The sequence below is a fragment of the Mus musculus genome, chromosome 7 (genome assembly GCF_000001635.26).
Source record: "Mus musculus strain C57BL/6J chromosome 7, GRCm38.p6 C57BL/6J".
Lineage (NCBI taxonomy): Eukaryota > Metazoa > Chordata > Mammalia > Rodentia > Muridae > Mus > Mus musculus.
Genome location: NC_000073.6, coordinates 61,868,843 through 61,881,854, shown reverse-complemented (window position 1 = coordinate 61,881,854; position 13,012 = coordinate 61,868,843). Strand labels below are relative to the sequence as shown.

Below are 13,012 nucleotides of genomic sequence, written 5' to 3'. Positions count from 1 at the left end.
CACAGTCAAAAACTCCGACCCAGAATTGTTCCCGTCTAAAAGAACCGCAGGGACAAAAACGAAGAAGAGACTGAGTGAAAGAAGCTCCAGTGACTGATTTATCTTGGGCTCCATCTTAAGAGAAGGCTCCAAGGCCTGACACTATTACTGGTGCTATGGTATGCTTATAGAGAAGAGCCTATTATGGCTGCCCTCTGAGAGGACAAAAAAAATCAGCTGAAAGAATCAGACGCAGATATTTACACCCAACCAATGGACAGAAGCCATGTACCCATGTGTTTGGATTAGGGAAAGGCTGGAAAAAGCTGAGGAGGAGAGTGACCCCATAGGAAGATCAGCAGTCTCAACTAACCTGAAACCCTGAAATCTCGTAGACACTGAGCCACCAACCAGGGAGCAAACTTCAGCTAATTTGAGGACCCCAACACATACAGCAGACTGGCTGGTATGTCCTCAGTGAGATAAGATGTGTGTAATCCTGTGGAGAATTGAGTCTCCAGGGAGTGAGGGCTTCTGGTGAGGTGGGGGTGGGAGTGGGGACATCCTCTTCTCCAAGAGGGGGAAGAAGAATGTGATGAGGAGCCATTGGAGGGTGAACCGAAGGGGGATAACAACTGAACTGTTAAAAAATATATAATAATAATAATAATAATAATAATAAAAACATTTGAAAAATAATGACAGTCCAAAAAGAAAGAAAAGGCCTTGAAAAATCAGTGAAATTCTTTCTAGTGTTATTTTGGTATACTCAAAAATGGTGACTTATCCAGGCATGATCAGAAAGGTTTCATTTGTCAGCAGATTGAAGTAAGTTCAGACATGTACAGCCAAATATTTTTAAAGGCAGGCAAAATATTATCTTTCTGTTGCATTTTGAAAACCTGCTTTCATTGATGCTTCAACCTCACTTATAGCCTACCACCTAGCAGAGGTAGAGGGAAAGTAAGATTAATAGGGTATTGTGGACCTGTTTAGAGAGTAGTTTGGGGGCAATTCCAATCTTTGTGGTCAGGAGTCCAGTACAAAAGCAAAACAACAACCACACATCAGTAGCAGCAGCTTGATCCTGAAGAAACCAAAAGCCACGCTTCCCCTCAGCCATATGAGAACCTTCACAATGAAGTACAGACTCTGAAGATGGTACAGGAAAACCACTTGTTTTCTGGTATTTGGTTACTTCAGTATATGTGTCATTACTACATTAGTATGTCACATAGGTAGATCATTATTTTAGGTTTGCAGTTTTATAGCTAGTGATATTGATGAGTTCTTTCTTCTCCATCAGTGAACCTTCTAGTATCATGAACACTAGTCGATAGGGGTAAAGGTTTTGTGTGGCAAGGTTTAATTTACCCATTTTTTTATCATATAAGTAAGACTATCCTCATCTATAAACCCACACCACTATGTTAATATATAACCTTGAAATGATACATGATGTTTTGTGTGGGGTTATTGGACTTCTTTGATCAATTACTGAACACGATTCAACCCATTCTTTACATGGGGAGATTTTACTTGATGGCATAAAATTTCTAGCTGGCACAGTATCTCTCCAAATATATTATGACTCCATTTTAATTCCTTTCACATATATAACCTTCTGTAGTTTACTTAAGAAGTTGATAGATGAGCACTACATTGACATTCTTTCTATGCTTCCTTCTTCTAGATCTACTCTCAGCTGTGTTCTTACTTATATGCACATATATGTATATAACTAATCACTGCTGAGCATATTGAGGTTTAACATATATGTATCTAGGTTTAGGCTAACTTCTTGGTATCAAATATCCTATCATGGTGCTTGTCTGAGGAGAATTCTGATTCTCTTTTGGTTATTATCAGGGGATTACCTGTACATTTTCAATTGAGTATGGGACATATGAGATTCCCTTAACTGAATTAGCTTGTCAACTTGTGGTGGCATTGTTCTCAACTTCTTTAGGTATGCATGCTGTGTAGCTTCATGGGTCTTCTCTATTCTACATAGAAGACACTTTCCTTACAGCAGACATCCTGTTACTCTGAATCTTATATTTGTTCTGCTATCCTTCTTGATATTTACCTGAGTATTGGCTCAATGACATTTTCTTTCTGCTTTTAGATTTCTCAGTTGTGTTTGGGCATAGCATTGCCAGTTATTTTTGCATTTTGATAAATTACAAATTTCTCTATTGGTCTCTGTCTTGTACAAAATGAAGATTATTCTTAAGGTGACATCTAAACTTGTCTTTGGGTTAAAGGATAGATATGGAGAACAGAGTTAGAAATGACCCTGTTTCAGGAAATTGACAGAGATAGATCCACGTCTAGAGTCCATGGCCCCACCAAAACTTATTGGAAAGCATAAGGAACAATATTGAGAATTTTGATGAATATATAGGAGAATCCTCTATGTTCCGGTATACATGTGGAATCATGGAGGAAATGCACATGAGTAACAGTTTAGGCATATTTAGAGAAACTAAACTTAGCACTGGTACAATACAGAAGACAATATCCTAGCAAGAGAAGAAGGAAGTAAGAGGTTTTACATACAGTGTATGCAGGAGAGTGTTTTTGAATATATATGAGAGAGAGAGGGAGAGAGAGAGAGAGAGAGAGAGAGAGAGAGAGAGAGAGAGAGAGAGAGAGAGAGAGAGAGAGATTATAATATGCCGAGCCAGGTAGATGAATCAGTCAACAACATGCTTGCTTGGATATGTATGCACCTGTAATTTGTTCCTAGACTAACATATTAAACATTAGCCATATTGGTATTAACATGCAATCCAAAGATAAGAAGGATGGCAGTTATAGAAAATTATCTGAGTTTTACTGGCCTGCTATGCTAGGCTCTTTGGCAAAATCCATTTTGAAAATTCTACACCATTTAACCATTTTTTTTTTGTAATCTACATCTGCAGCATATTTGATGAGTATTTAAGCACAGTATCCCCCATGAATTTCCCAAGTTTGCTATTGCATATACATTTATAAATTATATCTAGCCAGCCAAAATCTTAGTATGGCTAAAGAGTCAAAAATTTTCAGTGATGCTTGCTGTGAAATGCTCTCATTTTCCACTAGATGGTTCCATATCCAAGTACATCAGCTGCCTTAAAAGATTTCATGTATTATTAAAGAGAATGAACACACATGTACTTTGGTTTCAATAATGATTGTGGTGATTGGGGAAGAATTCTCTTTTAAGGGATGGCAGGAAATTTACCAGATACACAATTTTATACATTAATATTAAATACAATGTTTATGAATAGCAGTTACACCTGTAAAACAAAAGTGATTGCCACTTGCCTGCAAATGTAATCACACAAAACATAAAATGAAAAAAATAAGAATATATGTATATAATCTTTTATTTTCTAAAATAAATACCTCTTAAGTTATTGTTATCACCATGACTCTGAAAGATTCTTTTTAATTTGCCATGTTTGGAACAGGGCTTGAAAAAAATCATTTCCTTTTGCAATCCAAGCCACTTTTTGTAGTGTGCTCTAATATACATAAGCATATTATACAGTGTTAGAATTTAAGTCTATTATCATAGCATTGGAGAAAATGAAACAGGCAGATCATAAAGAGTAAACATCATGCTGTACATCGCATCCCAGACTCACAAGCAGAAAGATGCAGACAGAAATGGAGGCTTTCATATAAATATGCAGATTTTTTCCCCAAGCAGCTAGAAAAGTGATCAGAGCTCAGGCACTGCTGTCTAATCTTGTCTATTGTTAATTGTAGGGAAAGATCCGGGTAAATTATATTTTTCCTGTCTTCTTCTACTTTCCCTGCTTCTGCTGCAACACACAGGGGGGAGGGAGAGATAGATGAATCAGCAGCTCTGGTGCACATCACCAAGGTAACAGCAGGCTTTTGCGTTTCATGGCTAGGTTTGAGATCCCTCTCCTGATTGGTTCTTAATCCACTCTCCATTTGAATTGACACACTCCTCCAATTAGAGGCAACCAGAGGTAATAAAATTCTCTGCAGCCAGGGTTTTTACCAGTCAGGCTCCTGGCTAGATTCCAGGTACCAGCTGGTACCTGATCTAGCCAAAGCCTGACTGTAAGCCCTGAACACAAAGGAAGACTGCTCCTAAACCCTGTGTCAGAGCCAGAGAAAACCTAGCATATGCAGGGATTTTCAGATGTCCCCCACACTCCTGCTATGAATCACAGGATCTTCTTGCTTCCTGTATAGGAAATGTGATCCTGCATCTGAAGACACTGCTATTGTTTCAATGTCATTCATCCATGTCACAGTCTTATAGTCTTGTATGATTTCTGTGGAACGTGTTACAGTTAGGCATCAGTTTCTGTCAGGGACCATGAATTTGTGCTGTTCCTTGCATTAACTTGAGGGATCCACTGTGTAGGACTGCTACAGGAGAGGCAGTTTTCCCAAGCAGCCCTGAGAATCTCCAAGAGCCTTCACCTTTGTCATTTGCCAATTTTCAGTCACCTAAGGCCCTCTGTGGTTTAATAAGTATAAAACTGGCAATGTTATTTGTTAAACTCATCCTGGTGTCACCAAGGGTCAGAGTTTTAAATTTTCTTTTTTTTTTTTTTTAAAGATTTATTTATTTATTATAAGTACACTGTAGCTATCCTCAGACACTCCAGAAGAGGGAGTCAGATCTTGTTACAGATGGTTGTGAGCCACCATGTGGTTGCTGGGATTTGAACTCCTGACCTTCGGAAGAGCAGTCGGGTGCTCTTACCCACTGAGCCATCTCACCAGCCCAGAGTTTTAAATTTTCAATCTGGCTTCTAAAGTAATGTTTAAGTTGTCATTGCCCTTTGGCAAATAAGAGTTCTTATTGATGTTTGTACTTTCTTGTCTGCCTACTTCTTTCTATGAAGTAGGGCAGGAATTGAGATTATTGGAAATTTATATTCTTTCTATGGTGTCAGAATAGTATTCCATACTGCCACTAAGGGGAATTTATCCACCAGAATTCCTTGATACTCTTTTACAAGGAATCTGTATTGACTGACCAGTATCTCCACATTAGCATTCTATTTTCATTAATCAGTTCTGAGTTGTTGTTGCAGTCTGCATTTATAGCTGCACAGAACAACAAAAAAAAAATGTTTTATGAAGAGGAAGGCTGTTATTGTAGCCTCTGTGGTCCTTACATTTTAAAACCTAATTGTAGGGTAAAGTGAGCTCTGTGACCAGGGGAATGGGCCTGAAATAAGAATGAGATTGAGACTTGTCAAACCCCCCTCCCCCAAATCTCCTCTTGAGACTGGCAGGAGTAAGGATTCTCCCCTCCCTGTTGTGGGTCTGTATGCTACAGTGCACATGTTCATTGACCACCACCGTGGCCATGCTTGAGCGAATCAAAAAGCCTCATGGCCAAATTACTGACTTAAATGACTGGAATTCTTCTTCATATAAATGAAGCACGACTAATACTTCAGCCCCAGGCAATAATGTACACTCATCTCAAAAAAATCTATCCACTCACCCAGGTTTATACAGAACTGAATTCTGCCATGAAGGAGAGCTGTAACACTGAAGTATTCAGGCAATGCATCAAGCCAGACTGGAATAAAAGTAATGATGCTTCTAGAGGTGGCAGATAGGTTTATAGGAGCTAGGTTGTTTTGGGTGCCAGGAGGGAGAAATGAACCTCCATTGAGAGGATTTTCAGTGATTAAACCTGTATTTTGGCCGTGAAGTATGTGACTACCAAAAGCATGGTGGAAATGAGAGTTACATGTTTATGTGTACCATGGCATACAGGACCAGAACAAAGAAGAAACATAGCTTACTTCTTTCAGTGTCAAGATGAGATTTTCAGGGTTTGGACAAGTCTCAACCTCTTTCTTTTTTTATATATTTATTTTTTATTACATATTTTCCTCAATTAATTTCCAATGCTATCCCAAAAGTCCCCCATATCCTCCCCCCCACTTCCCTACCCACTCATTCCCATTTTTTTTTTTTTTTTTGGCCCTGGCGTTCCCAAGTACTGGGGCATATACAGTTTGCGTGTCCAATGGGCCTCTCTTTCCAGTGATGGCCGACTAGGCCATCTTTTGATACATATGCAGCTAGAGTCAAGAGCTCCGGGGTACTGGTTAGTTCATAATGTTGTTCCACCTATAGGGTTGCAGACCCCTTTAACTCCTTGGGTACTTTCTCTAGCACCTCCATTGGGAGCCCTGTGATCAATCCAATAGCTGACTGTGAGCATCCACTTCTAGGCCCCGGCATAGTCTCACAAGAGACAGCTACATCTGGGTCCTTTCGATACAATCTTGCTAGTGTCTGCAATGGTGTCAGTGTTTGGAAGCTGATTATGGGGTGGATCCCTGGATATGGCAGTCTCTACATGGTCCATCCTTTCGTCTTAGCTCCAAACTTTGTCTCTGTAACTCCTTCCATGGGTGTTTTGTTCCCAATTCTAAGGAGGGGCATAGTGACCACACTTCAGTCTTCATTTTTCTTGAGTTTCATGTGTTTAGCAAATTGTATCTTATATATTGGGTACCATAGGTTTCTTACTCTAGGCTTTCTCCCTCTTCCCCTGTCACATAGCTTACATTGCCACACACCTAATGTCAAATCAGGAAATAACACAGAAAAATAACATCCCACAGGAAATTGTCCAGTTACCAATAAATAACATTCACTACACTGTGAGATAACAGGAAGTACTATCACACACACACACACACACACACACACACACATACACACACACACATACACACACATATACATCTAGGACTCCTACTTCTTTATGTTCACAGCTAGAATGCCTATCCAACTCATTCATATATTCATTTAGAAAATGTGATTGATTATTTCATTTCTTGGGTCCATGCCATTAAGATGAGGGTCTACCCTGATTTCACTTTATGATGGAAATGTTGTGAGCATAGGGATACCTATGTCTGAGAAATATACCCAGGAAATGTCTGGTGATAAAAATGACAAAAATAAACATGTAAAATCTACATGTGCTTTTGTTTATTAAATGCATGAATGCCCCATGAGAGTCTTGCCACATCAGAACTGACACATATTTTTGATAAAAGTCCAATATCCTGGCAAAGATAGAGGTGTGGCTGAAGTCAAAGCACAACTTCTAGTTATGTAGTAGTTAAGAGCATCCCTTGTTCATGCATAGGACCATAGCTTGACTTACAGCATCCATAATGAATGGTTTACTGCAGACTGTAATTCAAACTCCACAGCTTCTACTTTTGGCTTCTGTGGTTGCTCCCAAACATATATGCACACTGATTATAAAAAATTATAGCAGAAATAAGTTCAGAGACAGATGACACTATTTGACTCTTAAAAATAGCCATTCTGGACACTCATTTAGCACCTTGTTGTCAGATGCTGTGAAACTTTCACACAACAGATAGATGTGATAGATTATATTTCCAATATTGTATTAAATAGAATGACTTCTCTACTTAACAACAATATGCCTTTGAGAATTGTGTACTCAGTCTCATGGTGTTTATAATTGTGCATCACTAAGACTAATATATTGAGAAGTTTTTTTTTTCCCCACATAGTGTCATAGCTACTTTGGAGATTTGTTGATTTTTGGAGTTTGCTCTTGTTTAATATATAACCCACTGGCAATTTTACAGTGTTTTAATTTTTTTAATGTTATGGACAATCGATGCTCTAAACCTATCTGACTTGAAACAATGTCATACTGTTGATTGAGCTGTCTTTTCTACATGTTCTCGTTTCTAAATTTCTTTCTGTTGTTGAAAATACCCCTTTTTATGCTACTATGTGGTTGTTCATATTTTAGGAGTAAGAATGGGAGAATGATGAGAGTGTTTCTTATTCCAATTTGTTATGTTGTGTCTCTGCAGAGGATCTGCAGGATATTATCGACTACAGGATGTCTTTCATACACACAGCTTGCCCCTTTGTCGAAGTTCCTTAAACAAACATGTTCCTCATAGTTTTAGATTGTATCACTTGAGATATGTATAGCAGTTTTCTCTCTCTGCTCTCTATTTACTTAGCTGAGGTTAGAAAGGAATTAGAAAAGGACATAAAACTTTGATTAGGTGGCTTGTACTTGTGCTTAAGGACAGTATCAACTGTGCCAGTGTGGGAACTAAAAAGGGGACTGGAGAAGAGTAGGGGAGGAGGATAGCCCATGTCTGGCCAGATTTCCACCTATACCCTGGGCAGGCAGATGTGGGAGGGTTGCCAGACACTTTCCACTTGGCCCCAGGTGGGCATCTAAGACACTGACCCCACTTGACAGGGGGTGGCCAAGAGGCAGTTCCCAACTGGGGCCCTGGAGCAACACCCTGTAGCCCCGGGGTTATGGGAGAGAGGACTGAGGGAGAGAGGTTCCCACGCAGGCAAGAGTAAGCACAGATGAACAGAGACAGTCTATGGTTTTAGAGCTTTATTGTAGAAAGGCAAGGAGAAAGAGAGAGGGTAAAAGAGAGAGAGACTGGCTGTGGCCAAGAGGAGAGAAGGGGCGAATAGAAACAGAGAAGAAAGGCTAGAGAGTAAGAGGGAGAGAGAGGAAGAGAGTGAGAGGAGAGGAAAGAGGAGAATAAGGGGAGTAAGAGCAAGAGAGCAAGAGAGTGAGGTGAGGCCAAGCAGCCCCTCTTATGGTATGATATTATCTTTACTAATGATTGGTTAACTGGGGATGAGTCTAGCCTGGAGGTCAGAAGCTTGGGACATTGTCTACATGACTACAAACCATGCTTCTCTTGTGGGGATGAGGGAGCAGTAACTTCAACAAGATCCGGGGTTCCAGGAGACGTGAGAGAACTCTTTCTGTCCCATGTAGGTGAATTATTACCACCTGGTTTGGGGTTCCACACTTCAGCTCACTGTAGACCAGTATCTGTATAGCCCAATGCCCCATATGCCAGTAACCTTGGTTCATTTATTTTACACATCTCAATCATGGAGGAAGTTTATTGAATGCAACTGAACAATGAGGCAGGTTTATTGCATACATATGAAAAAGAAAGGCAATAATTTAGCTAAGCTAGGAAGGAAGCCATTGTAGAACAATGGATTATAATGTGTATTGTGACCCCAGCAGAGGTTTCATATCATATATACTGCATATCAGTTATTTACATTGTGTCATACAGTAGCAAAATTGCAGTTATGAAGAAGAAACATAATAATTTTATAGCTTGGTGTCACTACACAATAAGGAACTGTATTAAAGTGTCACAGCATTAAGAAGGCTGAAGACCACTGCTTTAGAGAAACATTCTCAGGATGGAATTATCCTTAGAGTAAGCAGCAGATGACCATTTTGATATACACTGTTAATACTCAAACTATCACCAGTGTCAAACTTTGCCATCCCAATGATCCCCACCTGGCTTATTAAATCCCATGGGTTGAGGTATTGCGTTCCTTGACATCATCTGCCCATAACAAGCAAAACTAATTTAGTCAGATATTTCCCACCTCTGTACAATTAAAAAATATTTTTTCTTTGTTTTATGAGATATGAATCACTATGCTCCTGTATGTCTATAGTTTTCTATATCTTGTATATATAAATACTGGAGGTTATAAGTCTATGTAAGCAAGCACCATTTATACCTCTCCATATTAATGTTGAGTTTCTGAATAAAACTCAGCCAATTATTTTAGGTAGGGTAGCAGTGTAATAAGCAAAAAGAAACTCTTAAGTTTCAAAATATGCTAAAAAAGTCATGACTATCTCTGTTCTTGACTTTTTTAATACCCTTTTTTAAAATTTTTATTGATTTGTACACATATGCCTATGGAGAGATAAATTTAATGTTTTAGGTGTTTGACAAGTTTTATAATTAGTATAGTTCTATCCAATGATTTTAGAAGTAGTATTTTATACGTCTGTTTGGTCTAAAATAGTTGAATTGATTCCTTATCTATTTAGTTTGTTGACCAGTTAATTCATCCTGAGTTGTCAGTTATAGAAAATGAATGTGGAAGTATGAATGCTTGAATGTATATGAATTTGTGCATATTTGTCTGTATATAGTATCTTAAATCTTTTCCTTTCCTTCAACTTCTGGTTCACAAAGAGTTAACCAGCTTATCTAGAAAGGCTTCTGGCTGATTCACCAGAGAAAGGAGCATCAGCAATAAATCTTTTCACTTAATCCCCTGCTGTTTTATGATGTAGTGCTAAATAGTTTCTGGCCTCAGAGGAACTCAGAAGAACAATATGACTTAGACTTAAGATAGGAAAATGTTTTATTTCTTACAGCAACCCTAAATATCTCCTAAGACCAATATTCTTATCGCCACCAATGTTCTTCCCATTCTGCTGCATCAAGAATAACCAAACAAGAAAGAACAACATGTGGATCTGGCCCCTGACAACTACCCAGAAGACAGTGTTTGCTTCCCAAGTCAGTTTCCAGCTGCAGCAGAAGTAAAGTGAATAGTATTCTGCTATTCATAGAGATGTGAGGTCTTTTCTAGTATGGTTTTGTGAAGATTTTCCCTGTATTATCTAGGAAGGATGCCTATGTCTGGGAATGAAGGCCAGGGAAACAAGACATTCTCTGAGTTGGATAAAGAATATTGATTTCTCCTTGATACATGTGGGAATGGCCAGTGTGTGCAGTCATTTCTCTGTTCTAGTTCTTCTCATCTCACAAGGAGATGCTGGCACATGAACAGTGAATAGCTAAGTGTAGCCACATAAGTCTAGGCATCCTGGCTAAAAGAAAATGATCACATTTCTTCAAACTGAATTAGCTTTGTAATTTTCTAATACACCAAAAATAACTTATATCAACTTTACATATGTTCATGATCAGCCCATACTGAATTCCCATAGAAGATGGCTTGAATGAGTTAGAAGGGTGGTAACATGGATTTCTGGCACCAGATCTTTCCTTTTGGTTTTGTAAAGAAGTGTCATCACAGTCATCCACGCTTATGTTGGAAACAGTTTGGTATTGAACCAGAGCCCGATTGGCAATGACATTTGTAATGCTACTTATTGATCATATTAGAAATTGTATGAGGCAGGGTATGAGGGAGAGTAGAGCTCCTATGACCAGTGTGGTGTCAAGGATGGGAAAAATCCAATCTATCAGAGTGTTTGAGTACCATAGTGTAGGGGTGTTGAACACATAGGTTGTCCAGATATCTCACTGTATATCTTTGAGCATTCATATTATTTGTTTCCCCAGCCTAGATTCATTGACAGAGAGAAAGAATTCTTTCCCCAATACAATGCAAGTACTTCAGCAGTAAGTAAGTTAACAATTTTCTGATTTTGTGGAGTCATCACATCTTTGGAGGTTGTCAGTAGCTGGCAAGACTAGATACTGTAAATAGTAGCAGCCATGGTCTCCTCTATCTTGTCCTGGAATTCACTGGCCACATGCTGTGGTTGGATCGGGGCAGCTTCAGAAATGTGTGGCATGAACCTACTTCTGGGTTTGTTAATCCTGTTGAAGAATGATAATGTGGATAAAAACCAGTTTGGAGTCAGGGACAAGCTGGCAAGAAAGTTGTATGTCAATGACAGGACATGTAGCATAGCCATTAGGGTAGAGTTTGCACATGATTGCCCTTCATTCTATCCTTCATCCTAGGGATCACTGATGGAAAGTTAAAAATGAGTTTTAAATTCGGCAAGCATGGCACTATGACACCTAGTGGATTCACTTCAGCATCAGCAATGTTTGCAACTCCATATAGAGAAACCTTATGGATGCTGTCATGTGTGTTGCTATAAGGAAAACAGAGGAAAGGGTTGTGGATAGTGGAGATGGAATTAACTTGAAGAAAAATATCAGTCTTGACACAGAAACCTAAAGTGGGCAGTCTTTGGTTCCTATGAGTTTGTGATGTCTTTTAAAAATCTCTTTAACAAAGAATCTTCAGTGGTAAGCATTGGGAGTGTTTGAAGGTGGCTGGAAAGTAAGAGAGTTAGAATGAAGCATAACAAAAACAGCTATAAGAATAAAGGAAAGAGAAGCCTGTGAAGGGTACCTGCCCTGGTCATTGGCTAACCAGGACATAGATGACCTTTCATGAGATTTTGATGTTTTGGGTGTGACAATTCCTCTACCTCCTCAAACCTCAATCTGTTAGTGAGAGGTGGACAATCCTCTTGATCAATGTAGTGGAGCCCAAAATTACTGGCAGGGACCCAAATAAGTCTAGGTTGTTTCTGTGGATATACACAAATAAAATAACTTCCAGTTGTAAGGAGGGAGTCTGGTTCCTTCCCAATCCAGTCCAATGGTTAATACCATCATATTACCTTGGGAGGAGTTACTCCTGGTGAGTGACAATGTGGGGAAATAAGAGAGGGTTTGGAGCTCTTGAAAATGTTAAGTATATTTAGAGTAGCCAGACTCATTATGAATTACAGGCTAGATGTTAGATGTTTGCTTTTTGTTTTATGAGTTGGACTTTTAGTGTTTTATGTGTCCTTCTATTATCAATTTGCTCAGGAGTTGTAAGGAATCCCAGTGTGGTGTGCAATTTCACATTGTAAACAGAGGGTTTTGAATTGGGAGCTAGTAAAGGCAGGGCCTTTATCAGTTTTTATCAGTTGATGAATCCTTATGGTGGCAAACTTACAGAGCATATGGTGGAATTAAGTTTTTTAAGTCTTTTGTCATTTGAGGTGCAGCCTTACAAAAATGTGAATATGGATCCCTGGGTATGGCAGTCTCTAGATGGTCCATCTTTTCCTCTCAGCTCCAAACTTAGTCTCTGTAACTCCTTCCATGGGTGTTAAGAATTCTAAGAAGGGGCAAAGTGTCCACAGTTTGGTCTTCGCTCTTCTTGAGTTTCATGTGTTTTGCAAATTGTATCTTGTGAAACTTATAGAGGAGAAGGTGGGGAAAATTCTCGAACATATGGGCACAGGGGAAAAATTCCTGAATAGAACAGCAATGGCTTGTGCTGTAATATCAAGAATTGACAAATGGGACCTCATAAAATTACAAAGCTTCTATAATGCAAAAAGATACCGTCAATAAGACAAAAAGGCCACCAACAGATTGGG

The 13,012-nt window shown here is 39.0% G+C and overlaps 1 long non-coding RNA gene and 1 other non-coding gene across 2 annotated transcripts in view; both read left to right on the top strand.

Annotated features, from left to right (window-relative positions):
- Window positions 1-13,012, top strand: part of A230057D06Rik (RIKEN cDNA A230057D06 gene) — a 221,725-nt gene that overhangs the window by 45,720 nt on the left and 162,993 nt on the right. The gene's annotated exons all lie outside the window — the stretch shown is intronic.
- Window positions 3,991-4,085, top strand: Mir344 (microRNA 344). Its single transcript, NR_029772.1, has one exon. It is a non-coding gene; the product is annotated as a microRNA 344 (primary transcript).